We start from the raw sequence: 14235 nt of genomic DNA, 5'->3' as shown, positions 1-14235 counted from the left end.
CCACAGGAGAGAGGAGAGAAGCAGCTGAGTCACAGGAGAGGGTGGAGACGCAGCTGAGTCACAGGAGAGGGTAGAGTGGCATCTGCGTCACAGGAGAGAGGTGGGAAGACAGTTCTGACACAGGAGAGAGGAGAGAAGCAGCTGAGTCACAGGAGAGTGTGGAGAGGCAGCACTGCCACAGGAGAGAGGAGAGAAGCAGCTGAGTCACAGGAGAGGGTGGAGAGGCAGCTGAGTCACAGAAGAGGGTAGAGTGGCAGCCGAGTCACAGGAGAGAGGTGGGAAGACAGCTCTGCCACAGGAGAGAGGAAAGAAGCAGCTGAGGTATAGGAGAAGGTGGGGTGGCAGCTCTGTCACAGGAGAGGGTGGAGTGGCAGCTCTGTCACAGGAGATAGTGGAGTGGCAGCTCTGTCACAGGAGAAGGTGGGGTGGCAGCTCTGTCACAGGAGAAGGTGGTGTGGCAGCTCTGTCACAGGAGAGGGTGGAGTGGCAGCCTAGTCACAGGAGAGGGGGAGATCTAGAACTGTCACAGGAGAGGGGAGAGGCAGCTCTTTCACAGGAGATGGTGGAGTGGCAGCTCTGTCACAGGAGATGGTGGAGTGGCAGCTCTGTCACAGGAGATGGTGGAGTGGCAGCTCTTTCACAGGAGAGGGTCGAGTGGCAGCTCTTTCACAGGAGAGGGTCGAGTGGCAGCTCTTTAACAGGAGAGGGTCGAGTGGCAGCTCTGTCACAGGAGAGGGTCGAGTGGCAGCTCTGTCACAGGAGAGGGTCGAGTGGCAGCTCTGTCACAGGAGAGGGTCGAGTGGCAGCTCTGTCACAGGAGAGGGTCAAGTGGCAGCTCTGTCACCGGAGAGGGTCGAGTGGCAGCTCTGTCACAGGAGAGGGTGGAGAGGCAGCTCTGTCACAGGAGAGGGTGGAGAGGCAGCTCTTTCACAAGAGAGGGTGGCAAGGCAGTTCTGTCACAGGAAAAGTGGAGAGGCAGCTGAGTCACAGAAGGGGAAAGACAGTTTTGCCAACTAAAGGTGGAGCAGCAGCTCTGTCACATGACAGCTGGAGAGGCAGCTGAGTCAGAGAGGAGACATAAGGATCTGTCACAGAAGAGGGTGGAGTGGCAGCTCTGCCATAGGACAGGGTGGAGAGGTAGGTCCGTCACTGGAGAGGCAGCTTTGTCACAGGAGAGGGTGGAGAGGCAGCTCTGTCGTAGGAGTGGGTGCAGTGACAGCTCTGTCACAGGAGAGGGTGTAGTGACAGCTCTCTCATAGGTAATGCTGAAATTACTGGCAGATGCTGTGGTAATAATGGGAGACAAACTGCCAGTACCCTCACCTGGCTGGAAATATCTCTGGAGCCTTTTTCCTGGAGGCTTTGAAGTGCGGTAGTGAACAGCAGAAAGAGTGTTATTTCTTGAAACACTCCCCCACCTTCTAAACGTGTTAATGGCATCACCATCAACGGTAATAGATTTACCAGTCAGGTTCCTAACCAGGGCCCAAGTCATGTTTCAAAAGAAACACAAAAGACATCTGACACATTTGGTCACAAACGGTTGGCGTGTTAAAATTACACAAAACTGTTATTATCAATACTGCTTTGCCTTTTCTGGTAGAAGCATTAATATTATGACCTATTAGAAGATTCTGCGTGTTTGAGATTATTTATACTCTAAACTATTAGCCTCGCCTTACATTAGGAGTCATCACTGTACTTAGACGTCTCCCTAGTGATTCAAGGGTGTGCCATTTGTTGTGGGTTGAGTAGGGAGTTATTATAGAATTATGCCATCTTCTTTTTAGTTCTTTACATTATATTTGATGTGGATGTATTCACCAACTTGCTTCTGGTCTTAAATTTAGCGAGGCCACTTCAAGAATTTTTATGAATTCATATGAAATGTTGCTGATTTAATCATCAACTTTTTGATCATTTCAATTTTGTGTGGAATGACTGGTCACATTTTTGTAATTCATGGGTCTATTTTGATGGCCTAGCATGGGCACAATGTCCAATATGTCTGAGAAAATCAAAAAGCAGAGGTCGGCAAATGCTTGTGTTCTGTATCATCACGAATGTGAATCTAAGTAAGGCAAAGTCTGCTGTTCATCCTTCTGGAAACTGAAAATGATTAAATTGGATAAGGCAAGCCTCTTATTTATAGTCATTTCAATAGCAGGATCGAAGTATGAAGCACTTCATAAAAACAAGTTATACTTTTTAATGATGTGAACAATTTCTTTACAGCTATAGAAAAATGTTTTTGGAAACAATATGATTTGATTTTGAAGCGTAAATACATCTCCAGAGTAAAAGAAAAATTGGGAGACTGAAGTGCAAGAGATAAAAATAGAGGAGGAAGAAAGAAAAGTGAAGGAATAGAAATAAGAGGAGGCGAGAAAGACAAAAGGAAAGATTAGGAGGAAACAGTGACATGCAAGGATGGCAAGAGAGAGTAAAGGGTAGAGTGGAATAATAGAGGAGAGCAGGTCAGGTGTAATGAGAGAAGGAGAAATGTGGATAAAACCGGAATATTGGAGGGATAGACAAGAGGTCGGAAAAGGAAAAAAAAGAGAAAAGAAGAAATGAGAGGTGAACACACGAGAAGCATGGGAGTGGATAGAAGGAGAGAAAGTGAGATGGAGAACTCAAAATGAGTAGGAAATAGAAGAACGAAGGTAGGAAGTGACATCAATGGGAGATGGGACATGAGGGAATAGGGAAGGAAGGATGAACAAATGCTTCAGAAGAGAGGAAAGAGAGATAACTTCGACAATAACAGGAAGTGGTACAGAAAACCAGGAAAGAAAACGAAGGAAGGAAAAACAGAGTCAGGAAAAATAATGTAAAGGAAAGGGGTGAGGGGAAAGAAGGCATAAGGGGAAAGGGTGGACAAAACCCAAGGGTTTCAGATTAGGAGAGAAATATAGGGAGGGCAAGAGTGGAAAACTAACAAAAGAAAAGGGAGAATGGAAATGTATAAGAGAGGGAAAAAGTAAATTAGGAAGGCAGTGATGAATGGGCGAGGAGAAAGAAAAACATAACAGGACAGAGAGAAGGTGAGGATTAAAAAGAGAAGAGAAACACTATAAAGCCAAGGGAGGTAAAGGTGAAAGGAGGAAGAGAATGACAAAAGAAAAATGAAGAATGGAAAAAGAAAACTCAGGAGCTATATATTACAACCATGAATATATACAATAAACCCTCCACCCGTATTAGAGCTAAAGATACAGAAGCGTTACAAGAGAAACATCATACTTTGTTTTAGAGGTTTAATTTGGGGAAAGAGAGGTCTTCTCTAAAGCAAGAGGAAGAGTGTATAATGGGAGAGGAAATGAAAACAGGGGAGCAGCTAGATTAAAGCAGTGATGGCAGAGAAAGAAGTACTAGATTCAGGGGTTGAATAAGATTGATTTAAGAAGGAGACTTTGAAAAATTTTAGACCTCTACAGATTTGAACTGAATATGTAGCACAGATTACAGACATCTTCCCACATTTTTCTGTCTCCCTGTCATAAAAAAGAGTATACGCCAAGAAAAATTACTGCAAGTTTAGACTTTTCCCTCAAATAAAGATCACTGCCTTTTCACTTTGAATAGAAGCTGATACCAACTTCTCGACCCTACAATTTCCTAGCGTGAAACTACTGCTTGCTATTAAGGAAAGGATACCATGGCTGTTTACAGGTGCTGGAAGCAGGGTATTGGTTGAATTTGTACAGGATCCTGGAATGGGGTCAGATGAAATGCTAGTTTTTGAATGTAAAAGTGTGCAGAGGTCAACACTGCTGTCTCACACCCCCCTGAGGATAATAAATAAATATTCAGTCCCCAGAGGTAGATTTTTCCACACAGATGGTTGTCAGCTAGTTCAGCACTATGGAGGGAAGACAACCAGGCGGTCATCTACCTGTTTTCCCCCTCCAGTTTAAGCTGAAGATGTCACCTTTGCCACTCTCCCGAATATTTCACTAATTGTGCAACTCAATGAATAGAGTAGTATATCCATGCTCCACCTTAATACACTATGAGGTTAAGCCTATTGCCAAAGATTTTCATAAGGTTGTGTGTGTAATTTTGTTTTTTATTAATAAATAGTTTTCTTTTTATTTATTTTATTACACCAGTCTTGGTCGTGGGGCTATCAATAATCATCCAGTTACAAAGGCACCATGATAGTTAAAGAAAACAAATGCTGTTCAACTCTGAGGACAGCAATGGCCATAAGCGTGAGAAGGAGAAAGGCAAAGCAGCCCCTTCCAATGATCTCAGGAATAGAAAGTGGTCATTGTGGACAGGGAGCTGCTGTCTGAAGGTCAGTGTTTGGAGGCCGGGCTCAACACGGAATACATTCCCTCACATAATAAGTCCATGAACATACTTTGGAGAAGTTTACATCTTTAGCAGGCTGAAAACAGACTGCATCACATTTTGAACTACAAAGGAGGAGTTTCCTTATATGTAGCAAAGCAGATATTGTTTCTCCAGTCGCTTTACAATTTTGGGAGTTTGGTGCTCTGTATTTTCTTATCCCAGTGGCGATTGCTACTATGTGAAGAGGTGGAATAGTCTTGCGATACTCCACCAAACTGTTTGTCTCCGACTCTAGTGTAGAAGCACCCTCTGTCTGTGTTGGCACGTTCTGTTCCTATGCATTCTCCAAGTCCATGAGCTTCTTCCCCTGTGACTTATCTGCCAACTGTGGGTTACCCCAATGAATGTCAAAGGGGAGGCTGGGTCTTCCAGCCTTCTACCAATCGCAGTAGCGCGACTAGTATGCCCGCTCGGTCCACAGACACGCCACTGAACTTTGGAACCTTCTCGACACCACATCGCCGGACGTCGCCTTTCTTACAGAAACATGGATGAACGCCTCATCAGCTCCCGACATCGCCATTGCCATCCCGGACGGCTACAAGATCATCCGAAAGGACCGCATCAACCAAACAGGAGGAGGAATCGCCATCGTGCATAAGAACACCATCCGCATCACGACCAGCTCCGATGACAACCTCACTAACGCCGAACACCTTCACTTCCAGATTCACACCGACCCCAAGACCACACTCAGAGGCACCCTCATCTACAGACCACCTGGATCCCGCACACAATTCTGCGAAGACATCACTGACTTCATCAGCCCTCACGCCCTCCCCTCCGAGGAATACATTCTACTGGGAGACCTCAACTTCCACCTGGAAAAGAACATCGACAGCAACACTACCACCCTTCTAGACAACCTCGCCAATCTCAGACTCAAACAACTGGTTGACACCCCCACCCACCTTGCAGGGCACACGCTCGACCCAATCTTCACCTCCAGCAAGCACATCTCCTTTAATCACACCACAACTCTCCATTGGACGGACCACAGGTGCGTTGACTTAAACTACAAAAATACTACGACCCACAACCACTCACAACCAATCCCCCGGAGAAACTGGAACAAAATTACCACCGACCAGCTCTTCACATCGCTTCACCAAAACCCTCCTGCAAAATCATCAGACCCAAACCTAGCAGCCACCAACCTCACACAATGGATCACCCACAGCGCTGACGAATTAGCACCCTTGAAAAACCATCAAATCAAACAAGGCAACAAAAAAGTCCCCTGGTTTAATGACGACCTTAAGAAATCCAAGAAGATCTGTCGCACCCTCGAGAAAGCCTGGCGAAAAAACCCAACCACTGACAACCGGGCCACCTTCAAGAACGCCACCCGCAAACACCACCAACTAATCCGATCCACCAAGAAATCAGCATTCAAGGATCGACTCGACAACAACGCCCACAACAGCAAAGAACTATTCAACATCGTCAAAGAGTTTACCAACCCCACCGCCAGCACCAACGACATCACTCCCTCCCAAGACCTCTGCGACTCTCTAGCCTCGTTTTTCCACAACAAAATCGCTGACATACATAACAGCTTTGGAGACCAACCCACCCCCCCCCCCTACCTGCGAACTAGAACCCCCCTCCAACAACCAATGCGCCTGGGACCCAATCACCACTGAAGACACCATCCGCCTGATGAACACCATTCACTCAGGATCGCCAACCGACCCATGTCCCCACCACATTTTCAACAAAGCAAACTCCATTATAGCACCCCATCTCCGAGACGTCATCAACTGCTCCCTCAACTCCGCCACCTTCCCGGAAAGCTGGAAACATGCCGAACTCAGCGCCCTCTTGAAGAAACCTACAGCAGACCCTACTGAACTTAAGAATTACCGCCCCATCTCTCTCCTCCCATTCCCTGCCAAAGTCATTGAGAAAGCCGTCAACAGCCAACTCGCCGCCTTCCTCGAATCCAATAAATCCCTCGACCCTTCACAGTCCGGATTCCGAGCCAAACACAGCACCGAGACCGCTCTCATCGCAGCAACAGACGACATTCGAACTCTGCTGGACATACTAGAAACTGCTGCCCTCATCCTACTTGACCTCTCCGCTGCCTTCGACACAGTCTGTCATAGCACCCTTATACAACGCCTCAACAACGTCGGAATACAAGGAAAAGCCTTGGACTGGATCATCTCCTTCCTCGCCGGAAGAACCCAAAGATTCCACCTCCCCCCTTTAAATCAGAGGCCACTGAAGTCATCTGTGGCGTACCCCAAGGTTCTTCACTCAGTCCCACCCGCTTCAACGTATACATGAGTCCCCTCGCATCCATTGCGCGCCAACACACGACACCCAGTTGATCCTATCCCTCACCAAAGACCCAAACACCGCCAAAACCAACCTGCACGAAGGGATGAAAGAAGTAGCCGAATGGATGAAGAACAGCCGTTTAAAACTGAACTCGGACAAAATGGAAGCCCTCATTTTAGGATTATCCCCCTCCGCCTGGGATGACTCATGGTGGCCACCGGCCCTAGGAACCCCACCCATACCAACAGACCACGCACGTAACCTGGGCTTCATCCTGGACTCCTCCCTCTCGATGACCAGACAAGTCAACGCCGTCACATCATCATGCTTCAACATCCTACGTAAAAAATCTTCCGTTGGATCCCCACCAAAACAAGAAAGACGGTCACCCATGCACTGGTCACTAGCTGATTGGACTACGGAAACACCCTTTACGCCGGAACAACAGCCAAACTACAGAAGAAGCTCCAACGCATCCAAAACGCCTCAGCCAGACTCATCCTAGACATCCCCCGCCAAGCTCACATTTCCGGTCACCTGAAAGACCTCCACTGGCTCCCCGTCAACAAGAGAATAACATTCCGTCTCCTCACCCAGGCACACAAAGCCCTCTACGACCTAGGATCCTTTCACACCCCCACCCGCCAACTTCGATCGTCCAGTCAAGCCATTGCCGCAATTCTACGCATCCAAAGATCCACCATGGGAGGAAGATCCTTCTCCTACTTAGCGGCCAAGACCTGGAATCCTCTCCCCACCCACCTCCGCCTTACACAGAACCACCGCTCCTTCAGAAAACAACTAGAAACTTGGATATTTGATAAATAAAGCTCCCCCCCTCCCTCAAGCGCATTTAGACCCCCTGGGTGAGTAGTGTGCTATACAAATTTATACTTGACTTGTGCATGAGTGGTACTGGTGGCAACTGGAAAGTATGCCTCTGGCTACCTCTGATCGTGGCCCATGTAGGAATGAGTTTAGATGGGGTAAGAACTTCAAGCGTGGTGTGTTACCCCAATATCACACTGTGACATATATGCATATCGAGAACATAACTTGAGCTCAGCTTCAATCCAGGCATCCACACCTCACGTAGGCACAGGTCCTCAACAAGCCGGGGATCCCAAGGCAGGATATTCATCTTCTAGACAACCACAGCAGCCAAACTCTCACGCCTACATTATCAGACTGGAGCCAGACACAGGCTTTCTAGACAAAAGGCATGCCCTCCCACCACCCTCTCTAACTTGGTTTTCGCATTTCAGTCTTCGCTCTAACTCAATCCTCCTTCCTCCAAAGCCCTCTATGATCATTTCATGCTAATCTTCCTTCTAAGAAGTCATTTCCTCTTTCTTCCATGCCACTATCCTTTGCTTCTCGCAACCTAGGTGTCGTTTTCAAATTCTCTCTCTTACTATCTAATCAGAGCTCTATTACTCGCAGCTCCACCATACCCGAAGATTTGTCGATCCCTCATCCTTCACACTACCAAAATTCTTATCCCCGGACTTTTCAATCAATCAATCAATCAATCAATCAAAACATTTGTAAAGCGCGCTACATACCCGTGAGGGTCTCAAGGCGCTGGGGGAGGGAGGGGGGGGGCTGCTACTGATCGAAGAGCCAGGACTTGAGAAGTCTTCTGAAGGCCAGCAGGTCTTGGGTCTGTTGTAGGTCGGTAGGGAGAATTTTCCAGGTCTTGGCGGCGAGGTAGGAGAAGGATCTGCCGCCGGCGGTGGTTTTCCGGATGCGTAGAACTGTGGCAAGGGCGAGGTTGGCAGAGCGGAGGCTGCGGGTGGGGGTGTAGAAGCCGAATCGGTTGTTAAGGTATGCTGGTCCGGCATTGTGTAGGGCTTTGTGTGCGTGGATGAGGAGTTTGAAGGTGATCCTCTTGTTGACGGGGAGCCAATGCAGGACTCTCAGGTGGGGTGTGATGTGGCTGCGTCGGGGGGCGTCGAGGATCAGTCGTACCGAGGCGTTCTGGATGCGTTATAGCCGTCTCAGGAGCTTGGTTGTTGTTCCTGCGTAGAGGGTGTTCCTGTAGTCCAGTCTGCTGGTGACGAGGGCCTGGGTGACGGTTTTTCTCGTGTTGGAGGGGATCCATTTGAAGATCCTGCGGAGCATTCGGAGGGTGTTGAAGCAGGACGCGAAGATGGCGTTGACTTGCTTGGTCATGAAGAGGGCAGAGTCAAGGATGACCCCCAGGTTGCGTGTGTGGTCGGTGGGTTCTGGGGCTGTTCCTAGCGATGTTGGCCACCAGGAGTCGTCCCAGGTTGATGGGGTGGTGCCGAGGATGAGGACCTCCGTCTTGTCTGCTTCAGCTTCAGCCTGCTGTCCTTCATCCATTCGGTGACTGCCTTCATTCCTCTGTGGTGGTTGGCTTTGGTGGTGTGGGGGGTCTTTGGTGAGGGATATGATCAGCTGGGTGTCGTCGGCGTAGGAGATGGTGTTGAGGCTTTGTTGTCTTGCGGCGTGGGCGAGTGGTGCCATGTAGATATTGAACAGCGTCACGCTGAGGGAAGATTCCTGTGGGACGCCGCAGATGATCTCTGTGGTCTTGGAGCGGAAGGGTGGGAGGCGGACGCTCTGGATTCTGCCGGAGAGGAAGGATGTGGTCCAGACCAGAGCCTTCTCTTGGATTCCGGCGTCATGGAGGCGTGCTGTTAGGGTGCGGTGGCAGACTGTGTCGAAGGCTGCGGATAGGTCCAGAAGGATGAGGGCGGCGGTTTCTCCTTTGTCCATCAGGATCCTGATGTCGTCGGTGGCGGCGATGAGGGCGGTCTCGGTGCTGTGGTTGCTGCGGAATCTGGACTGGGATGGGTCCAGGATGTTGTTGTCTTCGAGGTTGCGGGTCATCTGTCCGTTAACAGTCTTCTCCGTGACTTTTGCCGGGAAAGGGAGCAAGGCGATGGGCCGGAAGTTCTTGAGGTTCCTCATTTATATTATAGCTCTTCTCTACATCTCACAATGCCTTCTTACTCTATCTCGAATTAAATTTGTATTCATCAGTCTAACTCCTCCATATCTCCCCTCTCGTCTCCATCCATACTCCCTCTTGGGACTTTCGTCCTACCTCCTATCTTTGCTAACACTGTGCTCAGGCCCCTCACTGTGCTCAGTCCTTTATTTGATTTTCACCTTAATAGCTTCTCTTTATTCATTTATTTGAGGAGCTTCTTAAGAGCACGATGGAAGGCGGGTTCCAAAATTACATGGAATTAGTAGTGAGAAAACGAAGAAATAGTGAAATGTCCACCAGAGAAAAGAATGAAACCCTAAAGAGATGATGCTCTGCAGCATGGAGAAAACAGAAAAAGACAATGACTAATTCATATGACAAGTCAGCTGTCAAATGAATGAATGAATCTGTAGTATCCTGACCATGTAAATGTTATGCCACAGAATCCTTTAAAAACCATTTAATATTAGAAGCCATGAGGCCTCCAACTCGTCTCAGCGGTCAGCAGAAGATGGTGCAGATAGACTTAGGGACCTCAAACCTAATGGTAGGCGTTGCAGGCCGTGACGCAGTTGCGCGGGTATGGTCGTGTTTCAGCTGTGCAAATTTAAGTTGCAAACAGATGCACAACCAATGCACCTGCACAATGGAGGGCCTGCCCTCTTTCTGTCCGCTATGTTTGTACTTGACATTCCTTCATCCCCTCAGAAGGAACACTTTGTTTCCTCCGCCTCTTACTCTTGACTTATGGTGGTTCAACTGCATTTTTGTGTTTCAAATCTACTGGCAGGAAAGTACATACTTTTTGCCCAGCACATGCAAGGAAACGCTCATTCCCTTAACTAAAAAGAAATTACAGAATTTCATAGGAGGTGTGCAAAACTGCAAACTTTTTTTACCCCACAATGTAATTTTTTGCAAAATTACTTGTATTTTACAAGTTGTAGTTGGCTTTATTCTCGTGTAAAAACTGCATGAAAGTGTGCACCTTGCATATAAAAGAAATGCAAGTAAACAAGCAGGTTCGCTGTGAATGTGTCTCTCAGATGCTGTGGCGCTGTTGCAGCAAGACATTTTCTCTTTCATAAATTATGAAAAGATATTTCGCGAAATTCAAAAAACACAAAATACACGAGCCCTGCAAGATTTCGCCTGCAGAATGAGAATACCAACTTGGCCTACCACTTGGCTACCCTAGCGAGATCTTAGTAACTCTCTCAATATCACCCAAGTCAGGAGGACAAAGTGAAATAAAACCAGACCAACCAAGCTGAGATCACACAGCGACAGCCAGGACAGGGAATCTAAACCTTGTCACTCCTAGCTCGATTAAATAAAGTCAACAGAAGCAAAAAGTGAGTTTTTGAGGCCTTGAGGATCTGCAACATGCTGCTTCTTTCAGAGGCAACACAGTCAGCTAGAATCTGTGACCTCGTTTGTCAACAATCTCGGCTTTATTCTTAGTGACTGAACGATTCATTGTCTAACATCTAGTATGTTAGAAAGCCGCAGAATCCTTGACCAGAAATAGGACCTCATATTAATGCATGAACCGATATCAAAAATACACGCAACTGATTGTCGGAAACACATCTTTCCCAAATTCACACCCTATGTTCACCATAAAACCAAACCGAGTTTACAGGCACAATATAAAAATTCCTTCAGGAAAAGCCACTCCTTTTTCATTTATATATGTTCATTTTCTTTGGGTGGTTAGTTTTTTGAAGAGCTACAATGAAGCTCAATCAGCGTTTTCCATTCATTGAATATAGATTGGAAGCGCCAGTGGAACAAAGTATTTAGTGACCCGCCTTCAAGCTTTCTATTACTAACCACAATACAATACTTCTCCGTTGTCAATAGATATATTGCATGTATTTTACCACCACTACCCAATGACACTGGCAATGTATTAAGCTTCTCCAAAATAATTTTTAACCTTTGACCCTGCATCCAGCGCCAAGTCACTGTCTTGACCTTTAACCTTAATGCTAGCCTCTAATCCTCATCTTAACTGTGACCATACCTTAATCTTCACTCTCAACCAAGACCTACTATCCACCCCAAACTTCTAGTCATACTAAACTGCGAACTATGACCACTTACGTTAAACTTTTGTCCTTACCCCAACTCCCCAATGCCCTACCGAAGCATCTAATCCTAACCTCAAACCATAACCCTGATCCCACAAGTCATTGATTCCTAAACCCATCCCTAATTCCTGTTACTAACCCCGCCCTCTTTTTGAAACATTTTTACTTAAAGCTTGACCTGGCATAAAATAAAGAAGAACTGCAGAAAGTATCGGTGATCATGCCCCTGAGATGGAGCCAGTGATGCAGGTACGTGCTAGAATGCATCTGTTCCTACAGTATTCAATAGCTGTTGGCACCACCGTAGTCTATATCAAACTCACAGAGTCAATTCAGTCAAATTTTAAGGGTGACTCAAAAAGAATTGATAAGTTCAACGAGTCATAAAAGCAACAAAAACGAACATCAATAACAGTGCAAATCAAAGGACAGGGCTTCCTCTGTAGCTAGAACCAGCTGCGGAGTGTGAGGGGCATGCATCAAAGAAGTCTATCTTCTTAAATTGCTGCAGTCTGTTGGTCTATCCACTGCTTCTAATCCCAACCACAAACCTAATCCTCATCCTGATCTGTAATCCTAACTTCATCATTTAAACCCAGTCGTTCCTCCAAACGACTTCAAACCTTATTCCTTCAAAACAGCCTCCAACCTTTAAATTTAAACCTAATTCTTTAAAACACCACCCTTCAAAACTCTCTACAGTTCCTCCATCCTCAACCCCTCAAAACGACGACCTACCTTAAATTTTTAATAATCTTTTTATTGAATAAACACAAAACAATACAACAGAAAACAAACCAAAAAGGGGAGCAGTCACCAGGAAGAGCACATCACTTAAACCATATGTATCACATGTATACCTAATGAAATCAAAGTAAACCATAAAACCCACAGATTGACACAAAATGATATCACATCTCCCTATCGACATTATATGTGGCATCCTCCACAAAAGGGGTACATAAAAGACATCTATGTTCGTTCCATGGGTCCCATAATTTAGTCAATTTGCCAGGGCAGCCTCTGACTTCATATATCACCCTTTCGGCCTGCATGCAGTCCATATCTCCAGCCCAGTCTGTACGACGAGGCACAACTCCTCCCTTCCATGTTCTGGCGATGTTACACTTAGCTACGATACAGCCCAAAGTGACCCAAAATTGCTCAGTGCGGTTGAGATCGGTAGCATCCCAGATGTTCAGGTGACCGAGCCTGAGAGAGGGATCTAACAATTCCTGGCATATTTGGGACATGGTGTCTTCAACCCCACCCCAATAGTGTTGGAGAATCGGACAGCCCCACCACTGATGTAGGAAAGTGCCCACAGCGCCACAGCCACGAGGACAAAGTGGGGAGGTTGTTAATCCCATTTTAGCCAAAGCGGTGGAAGTATAATAGGCTCTGTGTAGTATCTTTAGTTGTATAAGTTTGAATCGAGATCTAATTTCCACCTCCCTAGGAGATGCCAAGGCCTCCCTCCAGTCCTCATCCGTCAGGTCCCCCAGGTCCCCCATGTCGTCCACCCATTTCATGCAGATTTTATCGAGTGGTTCCGGAAGGTTATTAAGTATCTTACGGTAAGTTAAGGAAAAAGCCTTGTCTGGGAGATGGTCGTCTAGGAGTCTGCCCTCTAAGGGAGATGTGACGGGGAGATTGAAACCTTTAGGGATGACTTTGGTAAGGACGCTACGTGCTTGTAGGTAGCGGAATGTTTCCCCTTCATGTAGTTGGTACTTTGCCCGCAATTCAGTAAACGGAACTGACCTACCTTAAATTTTAGACCCAGTTCTTCCAACTTCAACCCCTCGAACCTACCTCATCCCTTAAAATGAAGACTGAATTCCTCCAGCCTTCAACCACAACCAGTAAACCTAAATGTTAAAAGATGTAAAAGTGTACAATGTAAAAGTAAGCCACTGCAACCTCTCAAAACCGCTCTATGTGAGAATCATAATATTTCCCGCCATGAAGAAACTTTTGAACGGTTGGTAGGGTTAGGACAAAGTCGGTCTCAGTTCAGGATGTCACAGACATCCATGTTTCAGAAGGAACCCTTCATTTTGTCTCAACATCAAATACATTTGTAGCCCAATGTGATACATTCTGAAAGGAGGATTTGCAGGCGGTGAACGTTTATGACAAAACTAACTGGGAGCAGACAAACATTTTATTAACAGCAAAGTCTTGTGAATGATCAGTTAACAAAGGGAACTTTGTTTTGTCTCGTAAAATGAGCCAACGATGATATCATAGAGTAAAGAAAGTGCGTGTGAGTGAATGTTACAGATAACATAAAAAAGAAGCCGATGACATACACAATAACAAAATTGACAACTGCATATACTTTTAATAGAGCAGTGTAGGTGCTTCCTAGCAGATAGGTAGGTTTACCAGGTTTAGAAACCCTTTTCAGCTTTAATGCAGATCACAGGAAAATATGATGCTTAGTGGTGCAAAGACTTACAAATGGCTTTGAATTCCTGTTACCTGAAGAGATAGTATAAAGACACAAGGATGACTTTAACCCCT

General features: G+C 46.4%; 1 protein-coding gene across 2 annotated transcripts in view; it reads right to left on the bottom strand.

Moving 5' to 3' along the window:
• Window positions 1-14235, bottom strand: part of ZBTB7A (zinc finger and BTB domain containing 7A) — a 170353-nt gene that overhangs the window by 62640 nt on the left and 93478 nt on the right. The gene's annotated exons all lie outside the window — the stretch shown is intronic.

Source organism: Lissotriton vulgaris, chromosome 12 (genome assembly GCF_964263255.1).
Source record: "Lissotriton vulgaris chromosome 12, aLisVul1.2, whole genome shotgun sequence".
Classification (NCBI taxonomy): Eukaryota; Metazoa; Chordata; class Amphibia; order Caudata; family Salamandridae; genus Lissotriton; species Lissotriton vulgaris.
Note: the sequence above shows the minus strand (reverse complement) of the source record. Positions and strands in the feature narration are given on the sequence as shown.